The sequence below is a fragment of the Candoia aspera genome, chromosome 1 (assembly GCF_035149785.1).
Source record: "Candoia aspera isolate rCanAsp1 chromosome 1, rCanAsp1.hap2, whole genome shotgun sequence".
In the NCBI taxonomy this organism is placed as follows: Eukaryota; Metazoa; Chordata; class Lepidosauria; order Squamata; family Boidae; genus Candoia; species Candoia aspera.
The window spans coordinates 241,091,771-241,112,716 of NC_086153.1; the positions used below are offsets into that span (position 1 = coordinate 241,091,771).

Sequence of the window (20,946 nt, forward strand, 5' to 3'; positions counted from 1 at the left end):
ATTACAAGTATACAATAAATATAAATAAAAAAATCCAAATGGCAGATGATCTAACTCAGTCCTTGTGTGCAACAAGCACTCTAGGGCACTAGCCATCCCCAAACGTGACTACTCCCCTCCCTGCCCTAAGCCAGGTGGCAGAGCCAAGTCTTCAGATTCCTCCAGAAGGCCAGGAGCGATGGGGCTAACTTAACCACTGGGAGTAGAATGTTCCAAAGGGCGGGAGCCACAGCAGAGAAGGCCCACTTCCTGGACCGCGCCAAATGAAATTCTCTTGTAGATGGGGTCCGCAGCATGCCTCCTCTGCATGATCGGGTGGGACGGGCTGATGTAATGGGGAAGAGGTGGTCCCTCAGGTAACCTGGCCCCATGCCATGTAGGGCTTTAAAGGTCATAACCAACACTTTGAATTGGACCTGGAAGCAGACTGGTACCCAGTGCAGCTCGCGTAGCAGAGGTGTTATATGCGCCCTTCTAGGGGCACCAAAGATTTTCCTTTACAGCATACAGAAATAGCAAAGGCAGATTGAGTACCTAATTCCCTTATATGAAAGGAAGATTGTCCTATTTTAAATGAATATTCTACATACAAGGACAAATATATAAATGTATTTAAATTTATGTACAACTACAAAAATCAGCTGATCAGCCAGAAGATTCTACACAGAAAACTATAAACATTAGAAATTTGAGCACCACCCATGTCTTCTGTGAATCCTTCAGCCAAATCAAGTAAATTAGACATGAACTGCTTTCAGGGTCAACTGTACCACTGTAGCCAAAATAAAAATTATAAACTGTGTTTAAATAAAGCTATGAGTATACACAACAAAGAAGCTGACTGATCTGGGGAGGTTAACAGGAGTCTCATATACCTAGTCACATAAATCACAACTCTTTTAACAGTAAATGGTTATAGTCTTTATTCTGATTTACTATACAGTGTTATTTACTATTTAGGCTTGCCAGATGGCCTTTATTTTCATTGGCGATGTTCTTTATTTCAAAATGTCAAGCTGCATATAAAACAAGATAAATAACCCATTTTACAAGCCATATTTCCAAACTATGTCTTATCTTTTGACTTTGATTTTGGCAATCTAGTCACCCTTTGGAATGCATATAAATATCAAACTGCAATCCAAGTACCAAGTATGTTTGTTGTTTTCCTGGAAACTCAACTGAGAAAAGCAAATTATAATTTCATGTCTTCTTGTCCAATCATTCTGCAAATTACAAAGCTTTAAAACTTAGCCATGTAAGAAATATCAGTAGTTCCAGAATAAACTATATCTCTGCTGTTGAATTTATTCCTTCCTAGAGTAAATAAACAAAGTTGTCCAATTTGGGAAGAACATGAAACAAGTAAACTTATGCAGATTAATCTCTTTTTTTTCCTTTCTTCCCTAGTGCAGTAAGTTCCAGACATATACAGGGATAAGTAACAAAAAATACACTTATTTATGTACTTCAAGAGCCAGTTTGGTGTACTAATTAAAAGTATGCTAGAAACTGGGAAACCGTGAGTCCTAGTCCTGCCTTAGGCACAAAGACAGCTGGATGACCTTGGGCCAGTCACTCTCTCTCTTAGCCCTAGGAAGGAGGCAATGGCAAAACCATCCCCCCAAATACATTCATTCATTCTCTCTCTCTCTCTCTTCAGGTAATGTTTTATATGATTTATACTACAAAGTTTATCTTACTATGATGTGTGAACCTAACAACTCTGATGAGTTCAATAAACCATGATTTAAACAATAACTTGGCATAATGTTTAAACACTACCAAAGTCTCTTTTGGCTGGTTTCTACAAGACAACCAGCTCCCTTGCACAAAGTATTAAATATGATACACAGAGGCATAACATTATGATGATACACGATTTGTGGATTTTGTGCTTTGGGGGACAAAATATTTAGGAGTTAAACATTAAATCAAGTAAGAAAGCATGCATAAAAACAATTTTCCTCAGGACTCCAATGGTTATATTCAAGAGAGAATCACATGCAGAGCTGAGCCTTGTTTTCTACATAAAACATTTGTTGCTTCACTTTTGAAATAACAAATGATGGTTCAGATAAAAGTTGCTTGTCAATCTGTCAACCACAGAAAGAAATGAAGGTTCAGTTATGAATACTATTGCTTTCACAAGAGCATATCATGTCTTTTTGGTTTGATTTTAGCAAATTTCAAAACATGATTTTCGTAAAGATAAAATAAAAATGCAAAACTCTTTCCAATTTACAACTGGGATTTTCAAATGATTTTCTTGTTTAATTAACTGTTACACAAAGACAAGTAAAAATCTGGTTTTATAGTATAGTTTTATAGTATAGTATTTTTATTAATTTATTTATTAATCAAATTTATCACCGCCCATCTCCCAAAAGGGACTCTATACTATAAAGCTATAGTATAGCTTTATAGAAAAAAAAACTACCTGAGAACGCAAATCAATTTTTTATTATTAAGACTCTAAACTTACTGAAGACCTGGATGACAAGGAATAGCATCTTAGATTTTAATTAACTCTGTATCTCTTCCCTCAGAAGCATGATCATTCTCAAAAGAACAGGGTTTTTGTGTCAATGATGGCTTAGTTACATTCATGGCAAACAAACTTATACGGCAAGCCTTACAGGATACTCTGTTCAGTTTATTACAAACACACATGAAAACTGGGAAAATTTTAGCTTAGATTTATCTGGAGAAATGTTAGCTTTAAGGTGAGTAATATACAGCTTATCTATTCATAATGCTTTATAATTACCTCAGATATATGCCTTATCACATCACTATTACAGTTAAAGGAATGCATGTTTGTTTGTTTTTAAGGTACATTCATCTAAGACAGTCGGAAACCTGCAGTCCTCAGGCTACATGAAAACTATGGTTTCCCAGAAATCATATTGTGGAATTTCAGTGGTAAACCACCAAAGAAACAAAAGGATTATTTCCTGCCATTTCAGCAGAAAATAAGATAATATCTTGAAATCCCTTCAGCAAAGGATCGTTACCTTGTCGTGGTGCTGGAGCTTGAGCACCTTAATGATGCCATGAGCTAAACCGTGAAGGGCCACCCAAGACGGGAAGGTCATGACAGAGAGGTCAGACTAAATGCGATCCCTGGGGGAGGTAATGGCAACCCACCCCAGTATTCTTGCCGTGAAAACTAAATGGATCAGTACAACCAGAGATATGTCGGTATACCATCGGAAGATGAGACCCCCAGGTCGGAAGATGGTCAAAATGCTACTGGGGAGGAACAGAGGATGAGTTCAACTAGCCCCAGACGTGATGATGCAGCTAGCTCAAAGCCGAAAGGACGGCTAGCGGCCGACGGTGCTGGTGGTGAACGGCGAATCCGATGTTCTAAGGATCAACACGCCATTGGAACCTGGAATGTAAGATCTATGAGCCAGGGCAAACTGGATGTGGTTATTGGTGAGACGTCAAGATTAAAGATAGACATTTTGGGCGTCAGTGAATTGAAATGGACTGGAATGGGCCACTTCACTTCAGATGACCACCAGATCTACTACTGTGGACAAGAGGACCACAGAAGAAATGGAGTAGCCTTCATAATTAATAGTAAAGTGGCTAAAGCAGTGCTCGGATACAATCCAAAAAACGACAGAATGATCTCAATTTGAATTCAGGGCAAGCCATCTAACATCACAGTGATCCAAATATACGCCTCAACCACAGATGCTGAAGAAGCTGAAGTAGAGCAGTTCTATGAGGATCTGCAGCACCTACTGGACAACACGCCTAAAAGAGATGTTATTTTCATCACGGGAGATTGGAATGCTAAGGTGGGCAGTCAAATGACACCTGGAATTACAGGTAAGCATGGCCTGGGAGAACAAAATGAAGCAGGACATAGGCTGATAGAATTTTGCCAAGACAACTCACTCTGCATAACAAACACTCTCTTCCAACAACCTAAGAGACGGCTTTATACATGGACTTCACCAGATGGACAACACCGAAATCAGATTGACTACATCCTTTGCAGCCAAAGGTGGCGGTCATCTATGCAGTTGGTAAAAACAAGACCTGGAGCTGACTGTAGTTCTGATCACGAACTTCTTCTTGCACAATTTAGGATCAGACTAAAGAGATTAGGGAAGACCCACAGATCAGCTAGATATGAGCTCACTAATATCCCTCAGGAATATGCAGTGGAGGTAAAGAATCGATTTAAGGGACTGGACTTAGTAGATATGGTCCCAGAAGAACTCTGGACAGAAGTTCGCAACATTGTTCAGGAGGCGGCAACAAAATACATCCCAAAGAAAGAGAAAACCAAGAAGGCAAAGTGGCTGTCTGCTGAAACACTAGAAGTAGCCCAAGAAAGAAGGAGAGCAAAAGGCAACAGTGATAGGGGGAGATATGCCCAATTAAATGCAAAATTCCAGAGGTTAGCCAGAAGAGAGAAGGAATTATTTTTAAACAAGCAATGCGCGGAAGTGGAAGAAGACAATAGAATAGGAAGGACAAGAGACCTCTTCCAGAAAATTAGAAACATTGGAGGTAAATTCCAGGCCAAAATGGGTATGATCAAAAACAAAGATGGCAAGGACCTAACAGAAGAAGATCAAGAAAAGGTGGCAAGAATATACGGAAGATCTGTATAGGAAGGATAACAATATCGGGGATAGCTTTGACGGTGTGGTCAGTGAGCTAGAGCCAGACATCCTGGAGAGTGAGGTTGAATGGGCCTTAAGAAGCATTGCTAATAACAAGGCAGCAGGAGACGACGGCATCCCAGCTGAACTGTTCAAAATCTTGCGAGATGATTCTGTCAAGGTAATGCATGCTATATGCCAGCAAATTTGGAAAACACAGGAATGGCCATCAGATTGGAAAAAATCAACTTTCATCCCCATACCAAAAAAGGGAAACACTAAAGAATGTTCAAACTATCGAACAGTGGCACTCATTTCACATGCCAGTAAGGTAATGCTCAAGGTCCTTCAAGGTAGACTTCAGCAATTCATGGAGCGAGAATTGCCAGATGTACAAGCTGGCTTTAGAAAAGGCAGAGGAACTTGGGACCAAATTGCCAATATCCGCTGGATAATGGAAAAAGCCAGGGAGTTTCAGAAAAACATCTATTTCTGTTTTATTGACTATTCTAAAGCCTTTGACTGTGTGGACCATAACAAATTGTGGCAAGTTCTTAGCGGTATGGGGATACCAAGTCATCTTGTCTGCCTCCTGAAGAATCTGTATAACGACCAAGTAGCAACAGTAAGAACAGACCACGGAACGGACTGGTTTAAGATTGGGAAAGGAGTACGGCAGGGCTGTATACTCTCACCCTACCTATTCAACTTGTACGCAGAACACATCATGCGACATGCTGGGCTTGAGGAATCCAAGGCTGGAGTTAAAATCGCTGGAAGAAACATTAATCATCTCAGATATGCAGATGATACCACTTTGATGGCTGAAAGTGAAGAGGAACTGAGGAGCCTTATGATGAAGGTGAAAGAAGAAAGTGCAAAAGCTGGCTTGCAACTAAACCTCAAAAAAACCAAGATTATGGCAACCAGCTTGATCGATAACTGGCAAATAGAGGGAGAAAATGTAGAAGCAGTGAAAGACTTTGTATTTCTAGGTGCAAAGATTACTGCAGATGCTGACTGCAGTCAGGAAATCAGAAGACGCTTAATCCTTGGGAGAAGAGCAATGACAAATCTCGATAAAATAGTTAAGAGCAGAGACATCACACTGATAACAAAGGTCCGCATTGTTAAAGCAATGGTGTTCCCCGTAGTAACATATGGCTGCGAGAGCTGGAACATAAGGAAGGCTGAGAGAAGGAAGATCGATGCTTTGGAACTGTGGTGTTGGAGGAAAATTCTGAGTGTGCCTTGGACTGCCAGAAGATCAAACCAGTCCATCCTCCAGGAAATAAAGCCAGACTGCTCACTTGAGGGAATGATATTCAAGGCAAAACTGAAATACTTTGGCCACACAATGAGAAAACAGGACACCCTGGAGAAGATGCTGATGCTAGGAAGAGTGGAGGGCAAAAGGAAGAGGGGCCGACCAAGGGCAAGGTGGATGGATGATATTCTAGAGGTGACGGACACGTCCCTGGGGGAGCTGGGGGTGTTGACGACCGACAGGAAGCTCTGGCGTGGGCTGGTCCATGAAGTCACGAAGAGTCGGAAGCGACTGAATGAATAAACAACAAAAATCTTGAAATCCCAGTTCCAACCACATCTCTAACAATTCTGCCTTGCTCACTGAGATATTCAGCCTTCCAAAAGTTTTTTTTTTTAAAAGTGACTGTTGAAAGGTATCTATTCCTGATTGGCATTTAAACTGGTACTTAGTAGTTCAACCACTTCTTTTTGCCCTGCATCCATTAAGCCTTTTTACTGTTTTATTTCGAAGGAAGGAAGGAAGGAAGGAAGGAAGGAAGGAAGGAAGGAAGGAAGGAAGGAAGGAAGGAAGGAAGGAAGGAAGGAAGGAAGGAAACATATATTGTATATATATTATGTATGAAAAATCACTTAGTCCCTATTTTTAGACATATTAAACCTTGACAACACAGAATGATACTGATCACTTGTTCCACTGTATTAATCAAAAGTCAATTAATACAGAAATCAAACACATATTGACAATCCAAATTTGTAAATCTGAGGTTGCACTGTCTTTTTAACATTGCAGAGTAATTTTTTATTTTTTGCTGCTGTCCATGCTTGGTAAAGCCGTAACTCTTGGCACATTCCAAATTTTTGGTATATAATTCAAATATACATTCACATCTTTACATTGTACTGATTTTTGTAATCATATTAACAAAATTATAGATATTAAACCAAAATGTGGCAATAGTGGGACAAACCAGTATCATATGAGTAAGTGTCCCTTCATCCATTTCCCACTTTCAGCATAATGAAGTAGACAGCCAATGCTTCTCATATATTCCCTGAGGGAACATTAAATGATGAAAAAAATACTCATCTTAAGATCAAAAGAAACGTACTTCATATTCTTTAAGATCTTTAGTAATCTATTTGTTGAAATGAGATTTTAATTAACATCAACTTTAGCAATACTCTTTAAGTGTTTATACAGAAATAGAAATTCCAATACAGACAATAATTTGGGAGTTTTAGCTGCTACTTCCTCTGGACCAACTTGTGAAATTAGGAAATATTTTAATTTAATATACTGCCATTTCACAATGTTAGGCAATCCAAATTCCTTTTGCAGTAATGCAAATAGTTTAAACATCTGACTTGCAATAAACTGATCTGAAGTGTTAATTATCTCCACTTGTCAGTACTATCACTTCAAGAAATCTCCAAAAAACACTGTCCATGACTATGGAATGATATTGGTGTTGATTAAATTAAATGAGGGGTTACAATGGATATAGAAATTAAGCTCTTTTCAATCAAATAATTGTGTAAATTCATACTAGCTTTGCAATTCATTGTCTTTCTTATGGGGCAATTGTTCTGTGACTGTTCTGTGAAAAAAAGGGGGGAAACCCATGTCTATTGGTATATTTAAATCTATGGCTAGTGTGAAAGTAGATCAAGAATGCTTACAGTATCGCAAAGTGGGAACATTCCAGAAGGGACAAATGGGGAAGGAACACAGGAGAGAGAGTAAAAGAGCCACAGTAGGCTGGTTTGGCCACAGGGCAAGCCAGATAGACATATTATTATTATGGTTGGTTGCACAGTCAGCCAGATGTTTAGACTGGATGTGGCATTTTTGTCCACCTATTGAGTCCTTCCCAAGGACCTGGGATAGGCAGATGTTGTTGTTTAATAATATTAAAGGTATCATTGCAGGATGTAAGCTTTTCCAAGTAAATCTCCCTTTACATCATCATCATCATCATCATCATCATCATCATCAATTTTGATTTGTATGGCCACCCTTCTCATCTAAGTGACTCTTGGTGGGTCACAACAGGTAAAAAAAACAATCCAATAAAAACAAATTTAAAAACCAATATACAAACATATAAAAACCATCCACAATCAATTTAAAACAAAAAATCACGATCAGCAGCAGAATCCATCTTTACAGCAGCTCAACACTGACACGGTAAAAGCTCCCCAGCACTGCCAGACTTCCAGGCATGATGGAAGAGCCATGTCTTCAGGGCCTTCCTAAACGCCGGGAGGATCAGAGCCAATCTAAGTTTTGGGGGGATGGTGTTCCACAGGGTAGGCACCATGGCAGAAAAGGCTCTCTTCTTGGGCCCCACCAATACGATAAACAAACAAATCTTTTCTTTACACAGAATAGTAATACATAATTTCTTCTAAGCATATGCAGAAATATTGAAACCAACTTCAGTGAGAAGCATTGCTAGCAATTTTTCAACCTATCAGCATCTTCCAATAGAAGATAATATCTGCAGCTCAGGGTTGAAGTGTGGGGCCCCTGGTCCTCTCTGAACTTGGTTGTTTGCTTGGAGACATTTCACTACCCCACCAGTGCCTGATGATGTTACCGAGTTGGGCAGTGTAATGTCTACAAGCAAACAACCAAGGTCAGAGAGCACCAAGGACACAACTACCAATATCTTCTTTGATGTTCTTGAGTAAGCGAGCAGTTAGAGACCTACAGCAACATATTTGGGTAGTTGATTTATATCAGTGTTGAAAATACAGAGCACACACCCTCAACCTGTATCTCTAGTTCCAGGGCCAACAGTCTCTTTGCTTCCATGGCAAACTTGGTCTCTTCCTCCTTCTAATAATGTACACAATACATTCCATTCCTAAGATACAATTTCCTAAAGCCTTCATCAACTGCTCATTCTGTTTTTTCACTCCACCTGCCTAGACTTTCCTTTATTCTCCATACCCTTATGGAAGAGGTAATAGTAGAAGCTTCCCTTTCTACCCAAAACAGTAAATCAGTGAAATGAAGCTAAAACTTAAATATTTTGGACACAGTGGGAACCAAGAGTCCGCACCTCCGATATTTGAAAAAGTGAAAGGCAATTAAGAAAAGAGGCCAGCAGAAGATAAGATCTCCAGGTACTATCATTGATATCACATGCATGAGCTTACAAAAAGCAGTTACTGACAGACAAACCTGGTGAACTGATGTTCATCAGGTCATGAACAGTCAGAAGTGACTGAACAATTAAAACAACAGGAAATGCCTCTCCCCTTAACCACAAAATGAAGAGTGCTTCCATTTTTCTAACAACAATGATGTGAGAAAAACTACTAAGTTAATAGTTGCAAACATTCCATGTAATCAGGATAGCCCAGGAATGCAGAACCCACAGTCATCTGCCACCACTTCTCCAAGTTGTGGCCAAATTGTAGTTTTTATTGTAACAAAAGATGAAAAACAAATGGAGAGGAAACAACCATATTATCTGCATTTAGTTCATTTAATTTGAATATTCAATCAAGCTTAGTATTATCTTGGCCGCACCTCTTTCACTGGCCTGGCCTTCCCCATCTTTGCAGTGCAGTCTCCAGCACACCATTTAAAAGCCAAATCTCTTTAGCCTGAAAAGCTGTGCACTTCTGCAAAGCAGTACAATTACTGATGATTCTAGGCAACCACTTTAAATACCTATATGTTGAATACCAAAACACTTTAAGCCCACACAGACTTTTTTAAGGGTTTGCTCACAGGGATTTGAACTGGGTAAAGCTTTGAATAAAAAGCTACAGCAAAACATAAATGTTTTGGTAAACACAGTGGTTGGGGAAAAAAGGTTATTTCAGTATTATTCGTCAGCATCTCTGTTTCCTTTGAAAATGCTATTTTTGTCTTTCAAGATAAAGATAATCACATTATCTGTAAATTTAAGTGGATCAGCTCTTTAATATTTGCCAGCACTATCTTATTATTCTAATCAGGCAAGGCAGCAATGAAAAAAATATGGTTTCCACTCACATCTTTCAGTCTCACAGACAGAAACTGGTTATCTATGTCTTTTTGTTAAAAAACAAAACTGGTTTTCTAAAAATTCCAGAAACATTCCACTGCATGCACAAGCATGTATACATTGAATTTTCATATTCAGTATTTTGGCAGAAGAAAATACTAGTACTACTGGTACCTGAAGCAAGAGTACTTTGTTCTTTTAGAAGGCCAGCTTTACAGCAAGGTTTTATATTGATAGAGATGAGCATGCTATGCAGGATTTTCTCTTCAAGGAAAATACCTAAAATATTTTCAATATGCTAAAGCTAGTTTTTTTTTTTTCTTTGAAAGTTCACTAAAGTTCCTTTGTCAAGCTGCATAACCTCAGAATCCATTTTCCAACTTATCTTTTCTAGGCATGAGCTAACTGTGGTCCCAGTGAAAAGTGACTAGTAGTTTATTTAGGAAGAGAAGGAAGGAAGAGCGTTCTTTCCCTGCCCGGGAAAAGGTTTTATTTCATATTCTCACAGCAATTCTTTACCTTAAAAGGCAATCTCTACATTGGCTCCCAATCTGATGGTAACACTGGCAAGCAAGCGAAGGATGGCAAGTGCCATGAGGTTACTTCATAATACAGCCTTCTTGGCAAGCAATGCTTTCTATGTATGAAAAAGACTCTTATGCATTAGGCATGAAGTTGAACTAATTGTACGCCTAAGAATGATTCCAAACATATTTCTGGAACGAAGTATGGTGAATTAAAGACTCCTGGGTCACTTTTCAATAAAAGTCACAGAGACTCAAGATTTGAAAAAACAATTTCAGGATGTGAAGTCTAATGCCATTACCAGGGAACATTGCAAGCAAATGCTGACAAGTGAGTGGGTGTGTAAGGGAACACACAATGACCAACACAACCTTCCTGTGAAAACAAAGGAGGAAAAGCACAGTAGAAATACAGGATGCAGATGTTTAAACTAAATTATTCAAATGAAGATTTTTCCCAGACTCCACACTTAAATCTAATCATTTTAATTAAATTTATTTAGGTCTAGTGTCACATACTTCAAAATGCAAGTAAGAGATACCATTTTGGACTGTTCTTCCACATAAAAATTCTCTGTAAGTAGAAGACTAGTACATCATGGATAAAGGTGATAATGCAGCTCTTTCCATAATATACATTCTGTTTTCATGCAAGCTGCTTTTTATATATAACAATGTGAGTTTTACTTAAAGCTTCTAGTCCATACTGCTTTCTCATCTTGCTAATTACACTGACCAATAACAGTGGTACTAAATATTTTGAGCATTCCCAGTGCCATAAAAAATAACAGTAAACTACAAGAACCCCAAATTTTCAAACACTGATTGCAATCCAGGAAAGTACATTTAGGATTGTAAAAGGCTTACATATTTTAATGTGCCTTTAATCATTTCTCATACTGGTTTGCACTTAACATGAGCCACAGTTTAAAAGACAAGAATAGTACATACAATGTGTGAATAGTAATTTTTGTGAGAATCATAAAATATCAGTTCAATTCAGTTTAAAATGAGTATGACATTTAGACATAAGCAACTGTGGGGCAAGGGGGTTGTGACAAAATATGCATTGTGACTCAAACTCCACTCCCTATGTACTAGCATGTGATAGCACAATGCAAGCACAAAAAGGTGACATCACAATGCACATTTCATCATTTTAGCATCATTGTGGTTAAGAACAGACACCTATGCATTTAGACGTTTCTCCATTCATACTGTCAGTGGTGAAGTAGTTCCAAACTGAAGCAATTTAAATTTAATAATAATAATAATAATAATAATAATAATAATAATAATAATTTAGTTTGTTGCACATGAGGTCTTATGTTAGAAGATACAAAATGAAGGCAAAGCCTGTTTAGTATTCAGCTACAAACTACAGGTTAGTCTCCACCAGCATGTCACCTTTTGGGCTACAACTTCTATCATCCTTGGGAAACACTGCTAACATGTCACCTTTCAGATATTCTGGGAAACGGTGGGAAAACCTGCAAGAAGTGAATATAAAATATACCACTGTGAAAGTACCAGCAGGGTAATAACTCAGCTTATTTCAGTACAGAAGTACTGGTTTGTACCACCTCAAGTGACTATAGAGAGATTTATATCACATTGCATTTCTCACTAAGCATGCTGCCCACATACTAGTCAGCAGGTACACATTAATGAAGATACGAGTAGATGCCAATATTTATGTTACAAGCTTCTCATTATGAAGGGCTACAGTTGGTCCTTACTGACTGAGAACAACACTGCAAGATATTTTAATTTTTACCCCACATAGGTTGCCTATTCAGAAGTTTGTATCAGCTGTGGACAAGAGGCAATGAACTCTTTATGAGAACATATGGTATCAAGCAGATGCTAAAAGGGACATGCCATACAGCACATTTGGGAAATAGAAAAGAAAAAGCATGCTATTCTGCCTCTGAAAACGTGGAGCCATTTGGCTATATCATCTACAGTAGGTATTGATAAACTCCCTCATCTTTTAATTTGCCTAAATTCGTTTTCAATTATTTAAAGCAGTAGCTACCACCACAATTATCAAATGGAAATAAATTGCTGTCCATTTTGCATTTATTTTTCTGCACCAATTCAACAGAAACAAGGCACAGTTAGAAAGGTATGCATATTTGCTTATCAAAGCTATCTTAAATACATCAGAATTCAATCAGCAGCAAATTCTATTGGCTTTAAAAGTAAGTTGAGAGAAATGGTATGAGATGTGTTAAGACCAAAAATTTGCCAGCCTCAGACAAATAAAAACATATTGTCTGTGACAAGTTATATAGTAACTAATAATATTATTTTAAATATCTGAATAGGTATATATTTTTAAAAAATGCCATTTTGCAGACCGGTCCAATATGGTGATGCCATTTGTTTTAGCTTTACTGTAACAAAAGTACAGGCACCAAAGGCTGGTCAACTGCAATGAGTAAAACTTAGCAGCTGGAAAGAGAATAATCATAGATAACAAAAGAGGGTGTATGAAATATATCTTTTTGTTCATAATTGCAACAAAAATCTACAGACCCGATTCCATGAGAATGCTACTGTACTAATGACCAAAAATGACCATCTTCACCTATTAACATCCACAGTTTGTAGAACAGAGAACAGACATTCCGAGAAGCTGAGCTGTCTTGTGCAGGGTAAATATTTTGAACACGGCACAACATGTCAGTTGAGATCAGTCATCTTATTACTGTTCTAAATTCCCTGGAGGGAAAGAACAGGTAACAGGTCTGTGTATAGCTCAAACTTGCCTGGTCCTGCCAGAAAAGCCAAATAGGGATGAAAAGAGCTCCAAACCAAAGCAGGCTTGTTTTATGAGAGTAGAGGAAATCCAGACATTTTCCCTATCTCCCCACATCTTGTCTCATTCACCTTGTGTCTATAGCAACAGGATTCTGCCAAGGTGGCCTTTCAGCATTTGTAGATTGAAGCCAATGTATGAAAATTTGCTGTAATAAGTGGAAGGGTAGAATACTTAGCATGTGAATATTCTAGTTAACCATCTGCCAATATTTAGTCCACTACTAGATAAGATAGGGACGCGGTGGCACTGCGGGTTAAACCGCTGAGCTGCTGAGCTTGCCGATCGGAAGGTCGGCGGTTCAAATCCGCGTGACGGGGTGAGCTCCCGTTGCTAGTCCCAGCTCCTGCCAACCTAGCAGTTCGAAAACATGCAAATGTGAGTAGATTAATAGGTACCGCTTCGGCGGGCAGGTAACGGCGTTCCGTGTAGTCATGTCGGCCACATGACCACGGAAGTGTCTACGGACAAACGCCGGCTCTTCGGCTTTGAAACGGAGATGAGCACCGCCCCCTAGAGTCGGACACGACTGGACTTAATGTCAAGGGAAACCTTACTAGATAAGATGAACAGCCTATTATCAAAGAACACCTATATTTGAAGGTGGGCTTGATAGGACTGGCATTCAAAGCAGAAGAAATCCTGAATTTTCTAGCAGGCTGAATGACAAAACAATGCTGTTCCCTTAGATTTAATTCATGCCGCTAAATAGTATGCTGTTTCACTTTATAAATGTGCCAAGTAAATATATTAACTTTCTGGACAAACCACAAAATATTTTATAAGCTGGTTTGCCGTAAGTGCTTGCATGCGTACAAATTTCTAAGAAAACATGGAGTTTCATTCCAAGTATTCTGATAATTTAAAAGTAAAGATAAAATTTCCTTCAAGTCAAGCTCCAAGCTGATGTAATTAACTTGGCAGCAATATGGAAGTGGGTTGCTATTGTTTTCTTCTGTGACATTTTTTCAACTTAGCATTCTACCCTGTAGCTGAAATATTCCCTGGAGATCTCCTATCCAAGTTCTAAGAAGGCCTGACCCTGCTTAGTTTTCAAGCCCTAGTAAGATTAGCCAGGGAAATGTCACCTGCTGATAAAGTTGCAAAACCTTAAATTTATTATTCACTTTCATTCTCTTTCAGCATCTGCTTTCAAAACTTTCAAAATTCATTTTACTTATTCCATGGCAATGTAAACCGTCAGCATTTTTATTCTAGTTAAATTCTAAGACTCCAGAAACAAGAGACTGGACAAAGTTACAGATCACAAAAAGATTTTAAAGAAGAAAAAATATTTTCATGAACATAACCTGAACTATGAAAATGAAATTAAACACAATTTCATAACTTGTACAGAGAGTTAAAGTAAATGAGAGCACTGTACCAAACACAGAAATAAAAAACCTAGCCTAAATTCCTGGCTACTTATTCTGCTTCAGGTTCCTGGCCTTCAGAGAGAAGGGCTAGGGTAATCTGATTCTGTCCATGACACACAGCCATCTCTCAAGGGAAGTGGGTGGTGAATCTGAGCCTAGAGTGTGGCATGCGTACTGCATTCACAACAATCATGTTATGTATGTATGTATATATGTATGTATGGCCACCCATCTCAAATTCATGATTCTGGGAGGCTAACAATAATTAAAACAGCCTAAAGACACAAAACAATAAAGAGACAACAGCATGCACATAATGCACAACACAAATCAGCAGAGTCATTGCATGGGCTCAGACACATGCCCAGATCCTCAGGCCCCGTGACAGAACCATGCCTTTCAAGTCTTGTGAAAGGCTGACAGAGTTGGGGCCAATCTAATCTCTGGAGGAAATGAGGCTCCAAAGGGTGGGCACCACAACAGAAAAGATGGCACTCCTTGAAAGACAGGACCCAGAGCATGCCCTTCTTGCTGGACCTAATGGGATTGGTAGATGTAATTGGGGAGAGGCAGTCCCTCAAATATTAAAAGATCATCACATCCTCCAAAAACTGTATTAAAGGCAAATTGTTATACAAAGAAATTTTACATTTTAAAGCACAAGCTATTATGTGGAAAGCTAAGCTTTGCTACCCTGTTAACCCAGCCTTACGTCTCCCCACAAAGTTGGCATAGAGTAGCCCACTGGAAAACGGTATGAGAAAAACTGTTTTGCCAGCTGATAGTTATGAGGAATATTCACAAAATATTTTTGTTAAATTAGAAACATGAGTGAAAATTACTATCTTTGGTGACAGTTTTGTGCTGTGCCCCACTTTTCAAAAACTAGACAGAGACTAATTTCTGAAACAGAAATAAGTCCATGTCTTTCCTTAAATCAGTATTATGGAAATGGAACATTCTTGAGAATGCTGTATTTCTAGGTGTATATACACAATTTTCAAAGCATCAAACAATACCACTGACAAATTTATATCTGAATCATTTAGTTAGAACAAGTGTAGCATTTTGGAATGAGGTCTCCATGCTGCTATGTAAAACAGCCATGTTGGCCCAGTATCTTCTGACACATATCAGGGCAGCCAAAGGTTAGAACTCCAAACATTTTGGCTTTAAAATTTTACTATTTCACTTGCACTAGTTGGTGTATGAGTACCTGGATATGTTTCTGTTTATTATTTTTTTATCTTTTATAAAACAATTAAAGCACTAAGACCTGAGCATATTAAGAAAAGTTTCAAGTGGCACTGAAATTAGCAGGGTTGTAAAGTTAGAGAGGGGATGGACAATCATTCAACCATCATGGCCACACTATATTTTTTGGCATTATTCTATTCATTTAGCTTTGATGGAATCACTCTTGTGGACAGAATACTGATTTCCAGAAATGTTTTTGTACGTGAGAAGGGTTTATTTGTTTTTTAAAAGGCTTGTTATTATACCATACACTTTTACGTTCTGTGAAAAATCAATTTATCATCAGCGAACAACCAAATTTTGGTCACTTTGTTTTTCAAGAGATTCTGGTATGTGCAAGAAGGGGTTGGGAGAAACATATAGTCATTAGTTTATTATGGTCTTGCGCACTACACATCATTGTCTCTTTCTTAAAAATAGAGGAATCACAATCAAGCAATGATGTACACAAAACCAAACACACTTGTACAGCATTATTTATAAGTTTACATTTGAGCTTCCTGGAGCAAAATCTTTAGTTTAATCACAACATATACACACATCCATCATGCACAACTGAAGTACTACATAAACTTTGCTTAAACCTTGTTATCAGTTTAAATAAATGTCACCTTCCTGCCAAATTTTTACCAGTGAGGCAAGTACTACTTGATGTATTTCTAATAAGAGACAATCAAATTTCAACTTGAAAAGATTAAGACACAGAACTCCAGCTGCAGACAATAATTTGCTCTGTCAAATGTTTTTGTTGCTAAACTATTTTAGGCAAATGGAAAGTTTGAGAAAAGAACAGAACAAGATAAAAATAGTTCAGACAACTCTCAAATTACATTTTGCCCACTAGTCTCCTGCTCTTTTTAAAACACTATTTAAACAAGTTTTTACATTATTAGTTTTCTAGCAGTGTTAATGAATAGATCAAGCTGTGAAGAAAGGATTTTTGCCTAAATTCTTACAATCTAAGTGAGAAATTAGATGTTCCATTAGAGATAAAATCAAATGTATTCCTTAAACAAAGATTTGTTATAAACTTGTTTAAACTGGATATGTATGTAATAAGTACTTTACTTCAGAACAAGTGGAATGTTTTATTACAAATATTTTATCTTTTACTTTCAATTAAATTGCTACATCCAATTATTATAAAATTGATTGTGGCCTATACATACCAACCAGCAATGTTGCTAGTGCTGTTATATTATTTCTAATTATCTATTGTGGGAAAAAGTTCTAGGAGGCAGAAGGTCTGTTCATTAAAAAAAAAGGTTACCATATCAAGAATAAAGCTAGACATGTAACTAACTAAATACGGAATAATAACTTGCTTGTTGTAATTTATTTCAAGGGTAGGACCTCATCTGCTCTACTGTAATATACCAATTATTTAATTAATGCAGCAGACTCAGCTGACTTAATGTTTCATAAAATCCCATCAGACCATTCCTTCACTACAAAAAGGAATGCAACTGAGTAATGTACTGGGCAGCCACAATATCAGAGAAATGAGCTGTTCCAATACTTTATTTTATCCTCTTATTTACAGATACTTAACATTCAACAAAAGGTAATATAAATCTATAGGGTCAAGAAATGACTTATTTTAATTTTTTTTTTAATCGTATGGCATAGCAGTTCGGTGTTCATGCTGCTTAAATATTGTACATATTAATGGGTTGGCTTCCTTTCCTGAGCTGCTGGCAACTATCTCAATTCTGTTTCCTACCTTTTATTCTGAATCAATCTAGGTGAAATACAATCTTCCTAATAATAGATAAATGCAAGCAATGCCAGGATGGACACATGTCTTAATTGCATAAAAAAGATAAACCCAAACACATATTGATCTTGACTCCCTAATTCTCTTAGCAAACACTGTAACAAGGGCAGCTCATTCCAACTTTTATACAATTAACATGTTGCTGTTCAACTGATTTTACTATTTCACTTGCACTAATGGGTGTACTTTCAGGTTCAGAGGTCTATTCTGTGATGACAATTTAATGGAACCCCAAAAAGGAGCAATATAGAAATGATTACATCAACCTGCAACTTCTCTGCAGTAGCTCCCACACTCTGGAACATTCTTCCCCCAGAGGTGAGACAAGCCCCCTTGCTCCTGGACTTCCGCAAAAAATTAAAAACCTGGTTGTGTCAGCATGTCTGGAATGGGGAGAGGAATAGTCAATCGTGGGGATGGTTAGTGCCTTAGAATGGCCATTGATACTCACTGATTGAGGTACAATCTTAGCCATCTGGATTCTACCATATTTTATATCTTTTATCTATTTATATTTATAGTTATATTTATTGTATTCATGGTGGTATTGTATTTTAAATTTTGTTTTTGTAAACCACCCAGAGTCCCTCCTTTGGTGGGGGGGGGGGAGATGGGCAGTGATAAAATTTGATAAATAAATAAATAAACCTATCTACATTTTAGAAATGTTATTGAAAATATTATTTTGAATGTTATTGGCACAGACTACCCACCATTCATACTCATACTCCATTATCTAAATCATTTCCCCCCAACTGTTAGAAATGTTGTCTGAGAATTTTGTGAGTCCTCTATAACACATCTGGATGGCATCAGACTATAAAATATTAACCCAATCTCTTTAAGTATTTATTTTTTAGGGCAGTATATGTTAATGGTTTCCTTGTGTCCCTTTTCTAAACACTTTGTTCAGTCATTGTCTATTTGCTCTAACAGAACTGTTACACATTTGTATCATCACTCCTGCTAATTCATTATTTCAAGCAGAATTGGATACTGCAAAGAGGTTTCTAAAGAACTGTCTCTTTCTGTTCTTGCTGGTACCTTACCTGAGTATCTGAGCACATCTGAAATGCAGTTTGTAATTTGTTCCAATGCCTGTTTGAAAAGCCAAACGAACTAAAGAAATTCTCCACAAATTTCTTTGATTTAATCACATGTGTTGCTTACGGCTACAGAAAAAACATACAGACACAAATTCTACATCAAGATCATTCAAATTCTGCAATAAGAAAAGTTGAATTCAGCGACTTATATAAATTAAATCACATAAGCACATTTACAAGATCCCCTTATTCCCTGGAGCTTATTCTGCCGCTCCAATCACGAAGAAGGGAAGGTTGTCCACAAAGGGTTGAAGCCCCACCACTGATTTTATCCTGTGTTCCCTCTAAGATTTCACCAGGCACCCTCATGTTTTTACACATATCTTAGCAAACACAAGAGCTGGAACCTCTTCTCGAATTATGCCATATTATGCATCTCAGAACACCAAATTCCTAAATATTGAATGGGGAAAGGGAGAAAAGGGAGAGCCAAACGTATCTTTTTTTTATAGTATACTGGAATATATATATTTCCTTGGCCAAGGTTGTGTAAGTGAACCCATAACACAGATGCAAACTTTAAGAGTCTGGTAGTTAAGAAGGATTGAGAGCCAGTTTGGTGTAGTGGTTAAAGACACCAGGCAAGAAACTGGGAGACTGTGAGTTCTAGTCCTGCCTTAGGCACGAAGCCAGCTGGGTGATCTTAGGCCAGTCACTCTCTCTCAGCCCTAGGAAGGAGGCAAGGGCAAACCACTTTCAAAAAACCTTGCCAAAAAAACCGCAGGGAGTCTCCAAGAATTGGACACGACCGAACAGATTAAAAAAGAAGGATACAGTGACAGTATGATGCTATCACCTTTTCCTTCTTTCTTAACTGGAGTTTGATTCAGCAAAAGATGGCAGCCCACATGATCAGGCAAACCACAACTCCACCCCAGAACAGAGTCATTGCATTTAATTCCCAGTAAGGTGATCCTACTCTGTACCATGTCATTAGTGTTTTACTCACAATTTATGGTGCCTTTGATAATTGGCAAGTTTGCCATTTTTCCATCAGACTTGTCATAGATACTATGTGTGCAAGCCAGGATTGGTCACTTTCATATGGAAAGTAATGCTGTTATGACAATTTAAAAATTATTATTTCTAAGAAAATATATTTATTTCAGCTTATAGACATGGATAAAAAGATATATTTAAATTCATGTCCTTTCCATGGTAAATCACTATAAGCAGGACAGAAAAGAATCAACATTTAGAAAACATTTTAACTTCTAAAACATAGCCATTATATAATTATGAACATATACTTGGCCTTCTAAGCCACATTTATTAGCACTGTTCCAGAGCAACCTGTATGTACATTTTAGCAAACTTACAAAGTTGGAGTTATGGGTCTGCCACATAGCTCCACACAGATATCAAACAAAGAAGACTCCAAGTTGAAATAGAAAGTGGGAGAGGAGGAAGAGGAGTGTTGTACCTTGCTGGTCATTTTTTTGTGAAGCAAACATTACTGTTGTGCACTGAAACTCAGAATAGCAATAAAACAAATTAGGAGTTGCCTGCTGTTTCAGAAATCCAAGTCCAAAGAAATTATCTGGTTACCCCAAATGCCTAAGTCATCTTCATAACATTACCTGGCATCAGAGTATCCATAAACTACACACACACACACAAACACACACCAAGAAGAAGATATTCTAGCTAACAATTCACACTGCATGACAGAAAGCAGCCCCCTCAAACCTGCCCAAAACAAGTTATGTTACAATAAAGAACAATCGTTTGATAAAAAACACTATATTTAAATATACAATGGTATTTGATTTAAGTAAGAATTATTCCTTCTGAAAAGTACTTTCCATTTTATGTCTACACAAGAATTTCTGTACAGTCACAACGGGTAAGCACATTCTCCAGTCAGAAAGCTGCCCCTATCCCACAGCGTTATTCCTTTTTATGAATCAGTACGTGCTTTCAGCATGTTTTATCATTTCATCTCTTTTACTTTTTCTTAGGTATGTAAGTTCTGTTCCAATAATCTGCTTTTAGCTATACTATCTAAACATTTATAAATAAAAACAGAAGAACAGGAGAAAAACTTAAAGCCAACCTTCAAAAATAAGACATTGCATGCAACAGATCTTGCTTTAAAATTTCGATAAGATTAACTGTGATATGAACATGCCATTTATTTCTCTCATTTCATGTTAGTGACATCTGAAAAGGGAGTAT

At 37.7% G+C, this 20,946-nt stretch overlaps 1 protein-coding gene across 3 annotated transcripts in view; it reads right to left on the minus strand.

Moving 5' to 3' along the window:
• MOB2 (MOB kinase activator 2) overlaps positions 1–20,946 on the minus strand; it is a 114,815-nt gene that overhangs the window by 17,921 nt on the left and 75,948 nt on the right. The window lies entirely within an intron of this gene.